The 19,338-nt window shown below is 46.0% G+C and overlaps 1 protein-coding gene across 1 annotated transcript in view; it reads left to right on the top strand.

Moving 5' to 3' along the window:
* The first annotated feature begins 206 nt into the window (after positions 1 to 206).
* Tmem135 (transmembrane protein 135) overlaps positions 207 to 19,338 on the top strand; it is a 214,153-nt gene continuing 195,021 nt past the window's right edge. The window contains exon 1 of the mRNA XM_050127240.1: positions 207 to 342. The gene's annotated coding sequence lies outside the window, so the exon portion shown is untranslated. The remainder of the gene's footprint in view (positions 343 to 19,338) is intronic.

Below are 19,338 nucleotides of genomic sequence, written 5' to 3'. Positions count from 1 at the left end.
GCACTCTACACCGCGCTGCTCTCACCGCCTCAGCGCTCCGCGGCGCTGGAGGGTCGCAGGGCAGGGGCGGGGTGGGGCGGGACGGACAACGTGATTGTCCAATAAGAGGCCGCGTTGGGCAGAGGGGGCGGGAAAGGGCGGGGTCTCTCTCCCGCTGAAAGGGTCAGGCCCCGGCCGGCAGCCTGATCCTCCCCTCCCTGACTCGCTCCGGAGCCGCCCCGTCCCGCCCCACTTGGCTTCCAAGCGCTCGGCGTCCTCCCACCCGGACCCGTTGCACGCTGCAGCCAGGCGTCGATTGGAGCCCCGCGGCTCCTGCCCAGCCAACGTGCCCTCCTCTCTCAGGTGAGAAGTGCTCCCGCATCCATGTCCCGTTCATGTCCGTCCCCTTCCAGATGTCCACTCCAGTCCCTTGGACACCTCTATATCAAGCAAAATAATGAACAAAGAACACGACTTTTAGGATTTACACAGATGGTGACTTTAAATCCTCGCTGTGTGACCTTGAGCAAACTGCCCAACCTCTCGGCGTCAGGTTCCTCACCCGTAAAGTGACTTGGGAGGATTAGCGATAAAGCTTGAAATGCTTAGAGCTGGTGCCTGGCACAGCGCGAGTTCGCAGCAATTTTCACCCCCAGCCTGTGGGGCTGGCGCCCGGCCCCCCGGCCCCGCCCCGCGCTCGGCGCGACCTGCGCCCGAGAGCAGCCCGGTGGGGGAGGCGCCCCGGAGCAGCCGAGCAGCCGACGGGCTCGCGCTCCGATTTCCTCACCGTACGAAATGAAATTCCACAGGGGGATTCGAAAGGAAATGAGGCCGGGACGCTCCGTGCTTCTCGGCCCGCCGCCCTTCCTGTCTCGGGGACACGGTTTCTAAATAAGGTTGGGAGGGTGAGAGCGCGGGAGGGAAGAGGCTTGACCTGTGCACCCGAGGCGAGGAAGGCGCACAAGCCACAGGGACGCCCCCTCCCAGACCTGGGACACCCTTCCTCTGTATCCTGCACTCCTTTCGTCCCCGTTCTCGCACTGCATGGAGCTCTGGGGTGAGGCAGACCTTTCCACTTGGGTTCCAATCCAGCTTCTCTCTTTTTCACCCACAAAGGGCTTTGTGTTGGTTCACCCTCTTTCTGCTTCCTTCGACCAGTGGTACGTTCAGCAGGTGATTTCCTAAACCTTTTGCTTGTTAGTTGATTGGTCAGACTAATAGGAGCCCCAAACTCCTATTTGGCAGGCCAACTTGTGAGTGAAGTCTATGCTCTTCTGTCTCAAAATGGTTCTCAGTACACGAGGTAACCTCTGCAGTGTAAATCACCTAGCACGGTGGCTCTTGAATAACACAGGGTAACTCAGGTATTTTTTGTTGTTGTTGTTGTTAACCGGAACAGTTCCTGAAAGTCGGGTTATGACTACCCAGGCTTGACAGTCTCATTTTAAATACACCTCCGGCAGCCCAGGTTTGAGGGTATGGGTAATCAGTAAACAGAATCCTACCACTTCTTCACAGTGGTAGGTTGCCTAAGCATTCGCCAGTGTTTTCCCTGGAGCTGTTTGTGACTTTCCAGTTCAGCTGACCCTCTGGCACACAGCTGAGGTAAGGTATAAACTGGAAGGATACATGCACTCATATTTTATATTTTTAGTTTTCTTACGTTGGCTGGACCCATTTGAGGGATAAGAATGGAATCAGCTGGTTTTGGCATTTGTCTCTGCGTCTGGAAATGTCGGGGACATCAAAGCTGTATCCACTCAACCCATTGTCATAACCTCTTGGTAGTGGAGATTTATTGACCCCTTAAGTAGACTGGGAAACTGAGTCTGGAACCAAAGCAATAATTAGGAATGATAGGACTAACCAAATCAGGGCCCAGCCTTTTAAAGATGGAGGGCAAGATTACTCTCCAGGAGTTCAGGACCGGGTTGAGTCCTCTGTATGCTGGCTTCAAAGACCACAAACTTACACGGATGCATACCTGATAAGGTGAACACAGCAGTGGCCTAGTCACTATTTGAGAGAAGCAAATCAGATGAATAGATGAAATGAATCCACAATCCCTATCCTCTAGGGTCACATACGAGACAAGCAGAGCAGACTCAGTATGGTAAGCACACTGAAAATTGTGAGCAGATTGGAGGGAGAGGTAGCTGAGTCTGGAGAAGGTACTCAAAGAGATAACCCGCGAGACCGTGAGCTGCTTCTCAAAGTGAGCTTGGTATACGACTGGTACTTCTCCTAGAGCAGGGTGCATGTATGGTTGACTTTAGGAAGGAGGAGGAGGAATCTGTCACTCAAAGAGCATCTGGCACATAGACGGGACATCATTTGTGTTGGCTGAGGGGGGTATTATAATCAAATCAGTAACAGATTTCATAAAAACCTTATTCTGCACCAGTGTTCATTATACTCCCGATTGTATTTAATGCTCATAACCCCCCGAGAAAGCATGTTCAGAGAGGTCAAACAATCTGCCCAAGGTGCCTTCTATATAGTAGAGGAGGACTCAGGCCCATTCACGGTAGTCTAATCTTTATGTCCATGTTCCTACTCTCAGAGGAAACTGCTTAATTCTCAGCCTTAGCTCCCATGAAGCCTTTTCTCTTGGGGAGTCCTGACCTTTTCTAGCCTGGAACTCTTCCTCAAGCCAATTTGAAGCATCTTGTCTCCGGTTAGAACTCGCGAAGAAGCCCTTTCGCCGTCAGTGACCTTTCCTGTCAGCAGCTTTTCTTTCTAGCCAGGCTGTTACTCATCACAGGTATTTCCCAAAAAAGAAAGCCGGGGGAGTCACATTTCAGTCTGAATGTGGAGAGAAAACAAAGGCCAGGACTTCAGGCTAAGTCTGAATAGCCCCTTGGCCTCCCTTTGGTGCAGTTGTTCACACGGTCCACAACCGCCCCTGGTACCAAGTACAGCATGCTTGTCTTTGTTACGGAGACTACTTCTCGGATGGATCCAGGCAGAGGGATATCAGGCGGCGACAGGCGCAGTGTATCAGAGAGGGAAAGATAGAGACACGTGAAGGAACCTTCAGTTACCCTAACATACAGGTCACCAGCCTCTAGTGGCTTTGTCCTAAGGGCTGGGCAATTTTTCTCGGTTCAGCCTTCTAGCTATTAGGATGCAAACCCTTTGGAGCTGCCACAAACGTGACTTCTGCAGGTGGCTGGGCAGTTAGAGAACTCTGCACTTGTATTGTTGAGAGGCCGGGATCCGGTGAACTCCTGGAATGTGTTAAGTTTGCAGTGGGACGTTTCTGCTCTATTCGTGTAACGGCGCCTGAGTTAAAGGTTGCCTCTGAAGGGCAGCAGTTAGGGTAAATTCCACCACCTAAGGGGCTGGGTGCAGTAAACATGCTTCCCCTCTGAAGGGAAACCTCTTATTTGTAGTTCTTTGCTAACCCAATTAAATGTTGAAGTGGTCACCCCAGAGCCTGCTTTTTATTTCCTGAGAAACAATCCGAACTAATCCATATTCAGTAGCTTCTAAGAAAAGTCTTATTCCAACCACTCAAGAAGAAACCAGCTTCTTTGAATCTAGACAGAACGTTTAGAAATCACAAGGAGCCGTCTTGATAGAAAATGCAAGAGCGCGATTCATTATTACTCTGATTGGTTTGGGAGGGAAAATTCACTGGGATTAATACCTGGACCTATTGGGAACTTACCATGGAGCCTCAGTACCACAGGGAGACACCAAGCCACATCGACTTACAAGTATCTTGGGCACTATGCCTACACTCAAACTAGGTATAAAACAGAAACATGTCTGCTGTGTCAGGCAGGAGAGAACAGTAATCTCACTCCAAGCGAAGCAAATGGAAGTCCTAAGAGACTGAGTAAGAGCTGTTAAATGGCAGAGTCAAAGTCCCTTCTTAGTCCCTTGTGCTACTGGTCTGCACGGAACTGTCACCCAGAGCTCTTGTCAAAGAACCAACCAACTCCTGTTTCATCAACCATATTTTCAGCGAGCGTGATAAGAAAGATTGGGCATTGTTACTTATCCGTGCTGATGATACATTATTCAGATAAGCAGCCAAGAACAAGTCTGTGGGAGGCTAAAATGAATGAAAATGCTCTGTATGCCCCCAAGGCTCATCTCATTGTCGGAGCCAAATTCATGGTGTTAGCTCTTATTTAGTGATGGGTTGCTGTCATCCGAGCTGGGTACATAGATAAGGTATGTAGACATATGTAAGTACACATACATTAGATGGTCCTTACCTTTAAGGAGTTTACAGGTCACAATCACATGAGATAAAAGAGAATCACATTTTGTTCTTTGAGACAGGTTTTCTCTGTGTAGCTCTGGATGTCATGGAACTCGCTCTGTATATCAGACTAGCCTCAAACACATAGAGATGCACCTGGCTCTGCCTCCCGGTGGCGGGATCAAAGGCATGCATCACCACCGCTGCCCACCTAGAGAAACACATTGCTCTACGGTTAGTGTTTTCTCATGACCTCCCTTAGCTCCATCCATGTCCATTGTCATACACAGAATTCTGTATTATAAGCCTAAAGATCATTTACTTGGTTTCCTTCACTAACCTTTGAGGTCAGTGTCATGTTCTCCACTGTGCACATGAACAGTTTAGGAAAATATTGCCTGATCCACAGAAGGGACTCAATAATTTTTGACTAAATATAAAAAACCACCAAAATGCAATCAATTAGGTTCTGTACTTCCCATAAGTCAACCATGATTCATAGTGTTCAACTTTCTCTTGGAGTCAAATGTTTGACAATCATTTATCTTCCTTTTATATTTTACTGTGCCTGTTCTTAAACACTTTAAGATGTACCAGTGTTTGGGCTGGAACTAGGGTTTGATTTAGAGGCAGATGGGTTTCTTTACTTCATGAATCAAACCCAAATATTTCTTAGTACCGTGCATTAGCCCTTTGACCATGGTCCACTGAAATCATTGAGAGTCCTGTATCCCACAAGACAGAGCAAGGGTTTCAAACCAAGATTGTGTAAGTCAGGAGACGACTGCTTGGCAAAATTATAGAAAAATTAGAACGTGAGCTTAGCTTTGAGGAATGGGTAAGTTTCCAAGAGACCAAGGGGAGAAGGGAGGCAGCGAAATAGTCTCACGAACAGCAGTTGTTCTCCTTGATGGATTCAGATGAAATGAATAGGAAGGAGTAAAACAACAGGCAGAGGGGTCACTAGCCAGTGTTGTGCGCAAGAGCAGGGACTGCTATGCCCATGTGCCCTGGAAGCATCATTACTGTTTTTTGCCGTTATCTGAATCTGGAAGCTAAGTGCGCTGACATGATGTGTGTATGGATGCCACGTTGAAGTAGAGTGGAGCTGTATAACTCTGAACTGGAAGGTTCTCTGTTCACGTGTGCATGCGTGTGTATATGTGTGTGTGTATGCTGTGTGTGCACATGCACGCATGCATACATATGTACATACGTTCATGTGTGTATGAAGGTCAGAGGTTGACATCTGATATCTTCCTCTGTTACCCTCAATCACCATCATCATCATCATCATCATCACCATCATCATCATCATCATCACCACCATCATTTGAGGTAGGGTCTCTCAGTGAACCTGGAGTCCACTGTTCAGGCCAGAGTAACTGCAGAGAGGCTTGCAACCCTTTCTGTCTCAGTTGTCCCCCCACGCCCTGCCAGTGCAGTGGGTACCAGGATCTGAGCTTAGGTCCCCATCATTGTACAGCAAACACATTACCGACTAAGTTGTCTCTCCTACCCACAGACTTGAACTGTCTTTCTGAGAATTTCCTTCCCTGCGCCACCCCAGATTAGTTATGACCACAAGAGGAGTTGGCACGAGACTGAGGTGAAAGAGAAGCAATAGCTTGGAGCTCTGAAAGTCAGATATGAGTGCGGGACACCATGAGCCTACAGATGCTATCACTTACTTGCTGTCTTTCCTGTTCGCATGCAGTAGGAGCTGGACCTGAAGTTCCTTCAGCTGCTGGTAAAACCACTTCTTCCAGTCACTTGCTTGACCAGGGTTGGAAGTGGTTAAACAGTTTATCACTGTACGTTCCATTTTGCCCTGCATTTTACACCTCACACCCAGCTTCCAGCCTTTCTTCCTCATTGCCAGCCGTAGCCAGTCTTAGACGACTTCAGGAACAACATCAGGCATAGAGGCAACACCTCGCATGGAGTATTCATAATAAACCCTTTATTCTTCCTCGCTCATATTGCCCCTGACTGGTCTATCTCATAAAAAGTTACGTGGAATGTTAGTACTTCAAAACTTCTCCTCAACCCATAGGGAAGTTATAGAAAGCAAACAGAACTTGCCCACGTGGCATACAAATGAGCTATTGGGCCAGTTTGCTAACTTGCGCCTTAGATGTTTGACCTAAGTATGTCTTAGGTCATACTTCTTCTTTGATGTTTGTATGGGGCCTGCAATCAGCCTACTGTATCAGATTCTATTATCTGTAGCAACCTTTTAATTGGCTGAGGCACTTATACGTAAAGTAAGTATTTTGCATATGTTGTCTTATTTAATCCACACTATCCCCAGAATAGATATTAAATCTGACTGACTTCTCTCCAACTCCAGCACTCTGGGCTGTCCAGCCTCCTTCTCCAGCTCTCTGGTTTTGCTGCCCATCAGTAATCCAGTTTCTGTACAAGAGGGAGCTTTTACATCAAACCCCACAGGCTGGGTTCCTTTTTGACTTAAAACTTCCGAGGTTTTTCTTCATAGCGACTGGAATAAAATTTACCAGGCCAAGAAGACCAGTAGGAGCTCTCTCTTTTTGGTCACACTCACTTCTGGTTTTTTTTTTCCCACGTTAAACCACTGTGTCCATCTCTCTTCCTAAAGCGTTCTAAGCTAGTGCCCGGCTATCTTGTCTGCCTAAAATGTTGCGTGTTATCCTCCACATAGGAGATGTCATTGCCTCTGAGAGCTCTTCCCTGCATGCTCATGTCCCACCCTTCCCTTTGACCATGACTCCTTAACCCTGTTTTACTTCCTTCAAAATTGTTCCTTCCCCTTTTCTCAAGAAACTTGCCCGAGTTGCTACAGTAAATGGCAGAAAGAATATTTTTGCTCGGGTCCATTTGGCTCTATGGGTGGTGTTCTATCCATCGTAACTATCTTGAGCCTGTCTTCGCTTTATTTTCCCCTATATGTCTTGTTTGCACTCAATAAATATATCATAGGATTCTAGAACCGAATGGAACTTTTTATGATTAGCTATTACCTTGTAAAGTCATTATAGTCCAGGTAACTGTTTAACAACTACTTGTTGAGGCTTCGTGGTGTGTATTGCTAAGGTAATTGAAGATCACTCTAATATCCTAGGGGTTTCCAGATACCTCGTTTTGTTTTGTTTTGTTTTGTTTTCCACCTGGTTTTGCTTCAGTAGCCCTTAAGTTTTCAATTTCAAGAATTTGAATGAAGCTGGATCCAGTGGTACTTTCCTGTAATTGTAGTACTTCCTGAGGAGGCTGAGGGTAGGAGGAGCTGGACTAAGGGAGACCCTGCTTCAGAACAAACCAAAGTGACTGGATGGTAAATACCCCGTCTCGATTTTTCTCTGTTTATCTAATTGTTTATGAGAATCCAAAACTCATGGTTTCCGTTCTTCAAATTCTAAAAGCAGGAAAAAGAATGCCTTTTAAGAGAACGTTTTGCAGGCACACGTCAAGAAAAGACAGGAGCTGATGGCATCTGATAGCCAGAGACCTGCGAGGTCCTTTCCAGATCTGCTGCAGAGCCCTGTTTAGCAGATAAAGAACTGAGACCCCATAGAAATGACTCACGGAAGAACGGGGTTAGAACCATGGGTGTGATTCAGGTGGCGCATCAGTCTGTCTTTCTGTGCCCCGTTTCTTCGGTAGACAGTACCCAGGGAGCAGGGTCCTAGACTGCCCCTCCTTGTGTGACAATACCCATTATCCCTCCTTCACTCGCTGGGAACCAGTGCCCCACCCGCCTGCCTGCCTGCAAGTGGCTAATCACTCTCCATCTGCCACCAGCTCTCTTTCCTCCTTATCGGAAGATTGTTTTTCAGAAAAGTGCCCTGTTGAATTTCTGCCTCCGTGACTCTGTTGAAGGCTTCATGTTGGGATAGGCTAATGAGGTCTGAATTACAGCATCCATACCACATACATCCCAGATAGTTGATTCTGTGGGCTGTGTTCTTGTGTCCTTGACCTCTCTGGCTCCTACAGTCCTTCCCCCCTTTTCTACAGGGTTCCCCTTGTTCTGCCTAGTGTTTGTCTGTGGGTCTCCCATAAATAACTGGATGAAACACTTCTGACGATGATTGGGCTAGGCTTCAATCTCTAAGTATAGCAAAATATTATTAGGAATCACTTCACTGAAAAAAATCTTATTCTGATATGATACCTTTTGTCTGGTTTTACTTTTTCTGCCTGAATTTTTCTATTGACAATTCTGCACATGCATATATTGAGATTTGGGTATTTTCACACATGCGCGCACACACACACCCCATTACTCTTTCTCATTCCTCTTCTACCCCACTGAAACTCTCCTTTTTCCAATAATCATTTTGTGTTGTGCGTGTGTGTGCATGTGCACACACACACGTATGTGTACCCACCCACCCAGGAGTTTAATTAAGACTACTGATGAATATCTTGCATATCACCATAGAACCTTCATCTGGCGATGGATGGAGATAGAGACAGAGACCCACATTGGAGCACTGGACTGAGCTCAAAACCTCCTGGCCATGGTGGCTCCCATCTACTCTAGGTTTTGGTTCTTCTTCACCAAGGACAATTCTCCAAAGAAAAGGATACCTGCCTATTGTATTAGAAATTCCCCCAGCAGCTGAGAGGAGCTGCCTGGGTTCACTGGTTAGTAGAATGATCTGAGCAAGGTACCAACAGCAATTACGATACAAGACATAAAATCACTTAAGTTTGAATATTGATTCACTAATCTGACAGCTCCCAGAGACTGTGCCTCACTGAATACTCTTTTCCACTGTGTATACATACATACATACATACATACATACATACATACACATGTCTGTATACACATAACAGAAAGAGTCTTGTGGGTTAGAGTGACCACGACTAGAGACAATATCCAAACACAACACTCGATGTCTGTGTTCCACCAACTTCGTGAAATGCATAACCTTAAATGTTATACCATAAACAACATTCTACCTTCATTTTAATGACCCACAGTACAGCTCAATAGTTCAGTATTATAGACTGACCAATAGGTGGCACCAGGAACACCACACTTACTGCAGCTAATCTATACAGTATGTATTTATGTGCTAACACTTCAATCTCTTTCTCCATGCGTCTGCCATATTGAAAGGGGATTCATAACATTACTCCAACCCCAGACTGGGCAACTGACAGTTGAGCTATTTTGCTATTTGAGTTCTTTTCAAAGGCTAATTTGAGTGGGGAACAAAAAGGGATGATAGGGCCTGCGAATTCAGAAAGAAAACATCTCCTCATTAGCAGCAGGAAGGAAAAACAGCTGGAAATCTGCCTCCTTTACCTTCAAGGTCTCTCGAGTGTATAGATGCTGAAGATTACTAGGAAATATTTGAATAACAGGATAAAAAAAAGTCAAGGATCCTGCTTCCAAAACATGAACTTTATTCTCCACTAAAAAGAGACTTGGATGGCGACCAAGTCACCCAAGGATCACACTCGCCCGTATCTGACCGCAGAGTTCCACGCTGGGAAAGGTCTGTGAGTCTGCTGTTCTCATCTTCATATTTGTGTCTTCTGAAGTTCGCACTTTATTGTTGACGAAGGGAAGTAGAGCAGAGGGGCACTGCCTCTTTCGGCCTGCTTTTCCTTTTTTTCAGAAATCCAGCTTCTAGCTCTTTCTGAGAACAGACTATTCCAGGGGATAGGGTGCGTTTGTTAGTGGGGAAAGTGATGGGCTGAATTGGGATGCATTTACTCAGAATTTACAAATACTTCTGCAATCATCATTTGACCTTCAAACCATATCAAATGTCAGGGTACTAAGTCCCAGAAAAGTCATCAAGTCAGGAACTCTGACCAAATCTAGTTTCTCTGACCGGAAGTCCAAGGCTAACCCTAGATATGCAAACGGCTTATTCTACAAGCATAGACCAGCCCTTCTACCTCACCAGCCTTCAGTGCCATCCAGAGCTTCCAGGCAGGCACCTTCCTGCTGGAAATGTGCAGATGCTGAGCAGTACGTGTGGAGTGTGGTGTCTTGTGTACTGATTGGGACTAGAGGTGTGGCTTGGCACCGTAGTCAATAGGAAGGGAGGGTAAATCTCGCTTTGATAGCGGTCCAAGGTGGAAGGTGACGGGGCTGTTATACAATGTGTTAAACAGCCTGGTTCTTGTGTTGGGAGGGAAAAGCAAATACCAAGAACTGATTAGCCTTTCCTATACCTATCACCAGCTTATTAGACCATGGACATTGTGCCTCTGGGAGCTTTCCTTTCCGAAGGAAACCATTCCAAGCTTTGGAATGTCTCTTTATGTGGCATAACCCCTTCCATGCATGCTGAGAATTCTTCTCACTCTCCTCTGCTGAGACTCTGCTGGTTCTTTCTGCTCTGCTCTGTTTCCCACCGCGATACTGTCACTGCTATTGCTGTTATTAAAAGGGAGTCTCGTTATGTAGCGTAGGTTAGCATCATACACATCGTTCTCCTGCCTTTCCCTCCGAGTGCTGGAATTACAGCAATAGACTTGCTCTGCCCCTTTGACAGCAGGACTGATTGAAGAGGGGTTGTTTTCCTTTTGCTTAAAAGCTAGAAGCCACGCCTGGTGGCATAGGTCTGTAGTCCTAAATGCTAAAGCAGGAGGATACCGAATTCAAGTACTTCCTGGGTTCCATAGCGAGTCCGAGGGCAACCTTAGCAACTTAACATGAAACTGTCTCAAAATTAAACTACAAAAATAAATATTAATTAAAAAAGAACTGAAGATGTAGGTCCATGGTAGAGTGATGTGTAGCCTGTGTGGGGCCCTGGTTCCATCCCTAGTACCAAAAGACAGAGGCAGTAAAACTGTTCAAGAACACATGTAGAATAAATATGTACATACAACACAAGAACATAGACATATTTGATGCCAACTGATTTTTTTCTTAGATACTATGTTTGATAATTTTTAAGAATGTGGAGTGGACATTTCAGGTTCCATTTCGTGTCTCCCTCAGTCTCCAAGGAAGAATGCTGGAAGAGCAACCTTTGTCAAGGCACACTTAATCCTCTTCTGGGAAAAAGGACATGTCCTGGTCAGGAATCCTCACTGTTCCCTTTGGCCCTTTGGGGCAGCGGGGAGTGGCAGTCTTGGAGTTTCTGCCCAGCTGCCCAGAGGAGAGCAGATGAGCAGCCGAGGCTACCGATAAACAGTCTTGAGTTAATCCAGGCTGCAGTTTGTAGTTCTCTTGCAAGACCCGTGCAGGGTTTTCCTCCAGCAGTCTTGCCTCACGGCAGCTGGCTGGCTGGTGCTCACTTACCACACCTGACTCCTGGAGAGGCAGAGTACTTCAGCAGGTAGAATGGAGCTGACCTGATTAGACACAGCTTCAACTCTGGGGATAGAACAGGAAGGCTTGCACACACAGGGCTTTTGTGACAGAGGATGAAAGAGAAGCCAGGGGAGATAATTAATCCCCGTCTCCATTAACAGTCCTCATCTTGAGCAGCAGTTCTTTGCGTTTTGGATAGAAGTCAAGGAGCTGCCAAATTAATACTTCGTATTGGACAACTTCTGTGTCTTGTTCCATTTCTTACTGAAGCAGCTGTCGTAGTTTATGTTAGGCACTTAACCTACATTATTTTTAATTATGTCAGCAGTTCTGCTGAGTAGATATAAAATGCCAGTAACTAAAGAGATGAAGAGAGGTTAAAAAATAATGAAGACCAGGAGGGAAATCTGCCTGTGTTTATACCACAGTGTGGGGAGGCTTTTATAGCATTCGGTTGCTTACAACAGGCCAAGGCACCAGGAATAGAAGCGGAGCTTAGGGGTGCACCTCTTCCTACGTTCTCAGACTATTTGAAGAGAGAGAACCGCATGACTTTGTGTTTGGTTGAGGTACTGTAAGCGCTTGGCTAATACCTCACCCAAAGCAAGGGATCAACAAATTTGCCTTGACTGTATGAACCAATGAGTCCACGTGTGTGCTTTCCACAGAACTGCAACGCTGACTTGATGCGTTGAGGGTCTTAGCTCAGGTCTTTCTGGCCATCTCACCACTTTTAAGATGAATTTTTATTTATATGTTTTTCCCGTATGTGTCTGTGTGGTGTGTTGTGATGTCACATGAGCGAAGCAGTCGCTAGCAGAGGTTAAAGAGGGTGTTGGATCTCCTGGAGCTGATGTTACTAGCCGTTGTGAGTCACCTCAGGTGGCTGCTGGGAGCCAAACTCTGCAAGAGTAGGGCATGCTTTGACGACCGAGCCGTCTCTCAAGCCCCATGCTACTTTTTAGTGTAAGCGAGCGGAAGGTTACCCGGTGTCCAGGGTACTGGCAAGGAGCTGATTTAATGCAGCAGGACTATGGAGTTAATGTCCTCTGGAAGTTACTGTCACAGGACTTCTGCTCACTCAGCTTTTGTATGTGGGAGCAAGAACAGGTGTACTTATGTGCTCATGCGTGGAGAGGCCAGAGGTCAACCTCCAGTGTCTTTTCTCAGGAGCCGTCCACTTGGACTTTTGAGACAAAATCTCTCTCACTCAGCCTGGAACTCACCACATAGGCTGGGCTGGCTGGCCAGCGAGGCTCAGGGTTCTGCCTGTCTGCCTTCTTCTCAGCAATGGATTCCAAGTTCGTGCCAGCATGCCCTGCCTTTTTACATGGGTGTGAAGCTTTTTGGTGATGAGCCTTAACTAGACAGTTACCAAGTTCTGTCTGCTGAGAAAGTTGAACAGAGACCCCTAGGACGCAGGCTTTCCAAAAGGGGAGGGTACGGGTAGAAGGCAAAAGGGAAAATTGTGGGCAGCGGTGGGGGTGGAGTAAGGCTGGAGCTTTGCCTAGGCCTTGCTCCACAGGCAGAACCCCAGCCCAGTTTCCCTCTGCTCGCTCTGCGGGGCTAGGCAGCATCAGCGAGCTGTAAATTCCACCAGTGTAAGGTTGAGGAATGTGGAGATGAATGCGAGGGAGTTTATTCCAGAGGAAAGGGCATGATAGTGGGCCAGCTGGAGATGGAAGACAGAACCGCTCCCAAGTGTGAGCCAGCGGAGATTTGAAATTAGAGTCTAGGCTCAGCCTGCATCTGGATTTTAAGAACTGGTTGTAAGTGATAGGGCTGTCAAGTCACTGGAAATAAGTCTGTAGAGACCTGAGGTGACACGGGATGGATTTGTCAAGAAAAATGACCAGTGTATGTATCCGATCATTTGAGACAACCTGTCCCTCTGGCAAGGAGGATCATCTGTGCAGGGAATTAAACTTGGGGGAAGGAGTTTAAAAGTAGCAGAGGCCCTGTAATGATGAGCAGGCAGTCGAGTATCCAAAGAAACCCATCTGGGTTTGCCATCAGCGACAGTCGGGTAGAGAGAGATAGGGAGTGTGAGCAATTGGTCCAGCATCCTGGGTATTGTGGGTGATGTCCTGTCTTTAGACCTGCGGTTACTCCTTTGGAAGTCACAGGTAAGGATCATTTTCCATCAGGCAATGAGATTTAGGAAGGAAAACTGTTGAACACTATTTAGAAGATGTGTGTTAACTGAATGCTCGCTGGAACCCACAGACGGGCTTTCGGTTCTTGGAAAGTTAACAGAATGACCTCTTTTCTTTCTCATAATTTGGCTAAGTATAAACAGAGACTTATTTATAAAGGGAAGAAGAATTTAAGCACAAATACCCTCCTGAGGCTTGCTTTGAGTGGAAAGATTTGAAAGCGACTCTGTCTAGGGAGTGTAAGAGATGGCGCAGCAGCCCAGAGCACTTGCTACAATTGCACACGCCCTGGGTTTGGTTCTCAGAACCCACGTGACAGCTTACCTGTAACTCCAGTTCCAGGGTAACCAGTGTCCTCTTCTGACATCTGCAGGGGCACCAGGCATGCATGTGGTGCCTTTACATACATGTAGGTCTTCACCCATATACAATAAATAATAATAATGAAAAAACCCACAAAATGGCTTTCTTAGCTTCACCCAGTCATAGAGTAGTAGTAGAGCACATGCATACATATTTCATTAATGCTCCAATGGGGGGGGGCGCGACAGGTCAATACTTCTATTAATGGTGGAGGCTGGAAAAAACATTTATCTTTGTGTTTCATTTTCTTTACCTTTGAAATGGAGAGAATACTGTCTTCTCTCGATTTCTGACAGAAGCTCTTAACCAAATGAAAGTTTAAAATGATTGAATTGTTTTCTAATGTGAGCACTGAGATAGACATGTAGGCATGTTTCCTGTGAACCTTTGGGCAGGGTACTGCTTCCTACACATGGTGACTGGGGACACCTTCCAGTCAGGGTTTCCCCGGATGGAAGACCTCTAGAGAAGAGTCACAGGGCGCCAATGTTCCTGCCTTGACCAGCTTGGAGTTGGACTAGGGAACCATTGTTGGGGTCTATCTCACTGTTCACCTCACAGTGCTCAGGACGGACTTGGCACCTGTCTCTTCATGCATCAGGAGGTACATAATGATTAGCCCTGGGAAGCGGTTCTACCTCTCAAGCAGAGGATGAACACCTGGCCTGAAAGAAGGAGGGGAGGCATGGAGAGCTTAGGATGTATGGCCACACCCTGTGCGTGTGGAAACCTCTGTGCAGTTGACGTGCAGTGTGACACCCCTGCATCTGCACCCGCAGGGCTAAAGTTCTAAAGATGGAAAGCTTGTAGAGCAACTGGGACTCTTCTGTGTGGCTGGGAAAGGCAGAGGGGGAGACCCACCCACCATACAGAACTGGTAGCATATGCTTGAATTGGACACATGTGCCTTCTACAGCAGGCACCGGTACTCCAGTCCATGCATCAGAGGCACATGTATGAGCTTTTGCGGAGGAAATCTTCCCTGAACATTCTTTGGGAGCCGCATAGATGACTAGCGGTTAAGAACCCTTGCTGCTTGCTCTTCCAGAGGATCCAAGTCTATTTCCAGAATGTTCCTAGCAGCACTGCGTATTGGAGCCCAGCTGTAAACGCCCTAAGAACCATCAACAATAAAATGGATTAATAATCATGAATGATGTACAAATTACCAGACATTGCATGTATGAAGCATGCATGTACAGCTTGACTGTTCAGAGTTAGAAAGCAGACATGACCCACTTGAGTTGCTAAAACCTTGGTGGTATTGGGACATAGGGGTGGGGAGACTGAGGTGAAGGGAACATGTGATAGCATTTGAGGGTTCTGGTTGCTTTATTTCTTGAGCTGGAGGTTGGTACAGGGCCTGTCTAGTGAGTTACACATGCTGGAAAGTGGAACTTTCTGAAAGCTGTTATACTTTCAGTGAAAAAAGCAAAAAGGTGAAGCCAGGCATTGTCAACATACTCTTCCTGTGTGCACGAGCCTGAGGCACGGAAATGGAGAGTTTGAGACCCTACTGAACCACACAGCTTGAGGGTAGCCTCGTTTACATAGCAAGATCTTGCCTCCAACAAACACTGCAGCTACAGAATGGAAATAACTCAGATTCCCATTAATGGCTGGATGGAAATGCTATGCTCCAGGATAAAACAAAATGAACTGTGGATGTCTGCGACAGGGTGACTTTGACTGCAGAGATGACTCGGCCACTAAGAGCGCTTGCTCCAGTGACAAGAGGACCAAAGCTGAGTTCCCAGCACCCCTGTTGGCCAGCTCATGATTGACTGAAACTCTAGCTTTAAAGGATCCAATACCCTATGCTGGCCTCCTCAGACACCCATATACTCCCAGCATCCACACACAGACACATACACATAAATAAAAATTCAAAACAGACAGACATGGATAGAAATTAAGTATCTGGAGTGAAAAGAGACCAGGAAAAAGAATAGAAAATGGTTTTATTTTTGTTCAATGAAATGCACTTGGGGAGCTGAGTTTAACCTCTGCTTGTGTTATTAATCACCTGCGTATTCTGGGACACGTTTCTTGTCAATGCCTCAATTTTCTGGTCTCTAAATGTTTATCAGAAGATTAATGGAGATTGAGTAATGTATGTCAAACACTTAGCCAATACATAAGACTTTGGAGACTATACAGGATATGATTACGGTCTTTTGAGACGTACCTCTCTCTGAAGCCCACATTGTCCTGGAACTTACTGTATAGCTTAGGCCAAGCTATGATATCCTTGTGCCTCAATGACTCGACCTCCTGCATACTGAGAACTGAGATTCTGAGTACTGAGATGGCGGTTAGGATTCTAATTAAGTAAGAAACACATGTTAAGTGCTAGTCTAGAACTTATCCTGGTGTATTGCATGGTAAGCTCTGCTGCTGGATATTAAACCGAATGTCTTGACAAGATATGGAAAGCTAACTACAGACAGAGTGCCTCCTCTTGTCTCTGGAGAATAGCGGGACAAACCAAAAGGGAATCCAGCCCATGCAAATCATCCTGCACTGAATTGGACTTAGACCTTTTTCAACACCTGGCGAAGTCAATATTGTTTTATGTAGTGGAGACAGGGAAGGGGTGCTTTATAACTGTGTTGAACGCACAGGCAAAGCAAGCCTTGGCCAGGATTCCCCGGCAGGCAGTTAACTCTGGAGAAACCATAGCATCACCAGAGCGATGTTCTGCCAGAAGCCTCAGAATTTGGGTGGTGCCGCTCTACCAGCTCACCGCAGGAGATTGTACATAAACCGTGGGCAGGAGCCCACAGTGGACAAATTACAGGACAGAGAACTGGAAGTCCAAGCAATCCCGGGCAGAATGCAGAAGACTCTCTCAGAGTTGGCCACTGCTGAGAGAAAACTAGTTACACAGGAGTGGACATTGATAAATAGTATGGTAGGGTAACAAAATTGCTATAAGCTTGCTAGGGAACTAATAAAATACCCAGATATTTGTTTTTCTAGCCCAAGGGCCTAATGGTTCCTTCTTAATATTTTTCTACTCATTATATCTTTTGGGGGAGGTGCTGTATTTTTGTGTTTAATGAGTTCCTGAAAATTTATGTGAAAAGTATAATATATAAAAGTAAAACAGTAACCTTACCTATTACATGAGGAATTTTATCCCGAAGAGCTAAACAAGTTATAAATTCCCCAGTACACATTTTAAATATTTTAATCTTAGGTTAAAAATAGAAACCCAAGTACTATTATTTGATTATAACCCAAGTGCTTATATTTGAATATTTAAAATGTAAAGCCAGCAACCACAATAACCAACCAAGACAGAGTCTATGGAGATGGCTTGGGCAAGGAGCTTGCTGTGCAAATACACGGACCTAAATCTGAATCCGCAGCGCCCACTTAGAAAACTGGACCCAGTCACGCATGTCTATAACCCAGAGTCAAGGAAGGGTAGGGGTCTGGTGTGTGAGGGATAGAGGTGGGGAAACAGGCTGGACAACCATTCTAGCTGAAATGTCAGGCTCTGGGTTCAGTGAGAGACCCTACCTCAGAAAAAAAAATTAAGAAGAAGAAGAGAGCAACAGTGTAGATCCTTTTGCTTCTGCATGCTCTTCAGAGGCTAGCTATCTGCTTGTGTGTTTGCATGTGCGCATACATGCGCACACTCCCCCCCAACATTAAAATTATTTCTCTGTAGTAATTTCTTACCTTAAATTTCTGTCTGCTCTTGGTCAACTTGAAGCACTATTGTGAATTCAGCTGACCCAGGTGCTGGGTGAACGTATGTGCAAGTCCTGAGTGTACAAGTACAGGGAATGACCTTCTAGAACAGCAGGGCCAGTTGTGTGCCTGACTTCATCACCATTACCACCAAGTAGCTAGCAGCAACAACAGCCGGAGGCTTTGGGTCGAAAGCACAGCAGAATAGTTCTCCAAGTGTGTGACCCTCTGATGTAGGAGGAATAGTGATCTCCAGGTAGAGGGTGGAGGCAAATGACTATAAAAACTTCTAAAATGGATTCGGAAGGAGCAAAAAAAATACATCATCTTTGTTTAGAACAAAAATCCACTGAAGCTGTACCATACTAAAGTAAGCCATCTTTAGTCTTCAATGAAGGGAGAAGGAGGAGGAAGGGCAAGGCCACTCCAGCTGCCTGTTGTCCTGTGCCCATGGTTTCTAAAGTAGCCCCTCTTCCCGTGGTCAAGTTACCCATGCACTTATATGAACACCACAATCAATCCTTCTTCTAGGCCAGAGACCTTTAGGGAAAAGCCAGTCTGCACAGCTGCAGAGGGAGCCCGTGCCAGATACCCAAGCTTATAAAATACACTGCTAGGTTAACCAGACGTAAGACTGAGAAGGAGCAAGAACAGACTGAGCAGAGGAAACAGAGAAGAGCCTGAAAAAAAGCACCGATTTGTGAACGAGAAGGTCTGTAAGGCCATCGCACTCATAAAACAAAAATAGGACCAATCACAACCCAAGCCTGCCAAAGAAATATAATAGGAGCTCGGGATGACTAAAGACAGTTTTCGCCTCTTGTTTGCTTTGCAAACAATAGTGGTAAGATGCAGTAAAACACACACACACACACACACACAAGAACTTTAGACAGGAAAAGAAGTGAGCTTGCTGGAGCCAAGCTGTGGCTGGCTGGCGGGGCAGCCACAGGATGCCTCAAATTGCCCATTAAGCTGCAAGTGTACGGAATTCCAGATTCGGTGTGGGAAAGGCATTTTAGGGTGGCATATGTAATGTGTGAAAATTGGGTTGTGTAAAAGTTAAATACGTGAAAGTTAAGAACCATCTGTGTCCACATTCCACTGGGCTCTCCCCCGGGCCTGAAAATATAAATCTTCCGTCCTAAACTCAGGGTCACCATAACAATGACTAATGTCTGTATACGGCTTCACCACTTAGGAGTTTACAGAACACTCTTACTAATTCTTCTTCTTAATCCTTATCTTGGAAGGCTACTGCATCCGTAGTTTACTCCTGAGCAAAGAGAGGGGACAGAAATTTGTGTCTGTAAACTTACAGAGGATGAAAGTGTTTCAGAAAGGCAAATTTACAGACTGTTTTCCAAAAGATGGTTCACAGATTGTCTGTCCTTTAGGAAAAATCTTGGTGGGCATTATAATTTCCTGGGAGCTTGTAAACTTTTAAACACACGCGCGCGCGCGCGCGCGCGCACACACACACACACACACACACACAGCTACTCTCATCTTCCATTTCTGATCCAGTAGGAGCCCAATAACTTGAATTTCTCCTAACTTCTTAAGTGACTTTGCTGGTGAGACTCTAAGACCTGCTAGTGCAGGAGTCTTAGAGGAACGTGCAAGGCAAGCTGTAATGTGCTGTCTGTGAA

Source organism: Alexandromys fortis, unplaced genomic scaffold (genome assembly GCF_014885135.2).
Source record: "Alexandromys fortis isolate MF-2015 unplaced genomic scaffold, M_Fortis_MF-2015_v1.1 scaffold_272, whole genome shotgun sequence".
Lineage (NCBI taxonomy): Eukaryota > Metazoa > Chordata > Mammalia > Rodentia > Cricetidae > Alexandromys > Alexandromys fortis.
This window is presented reverse-complemented; position numbering and strand designations above follow the sequence as displayed.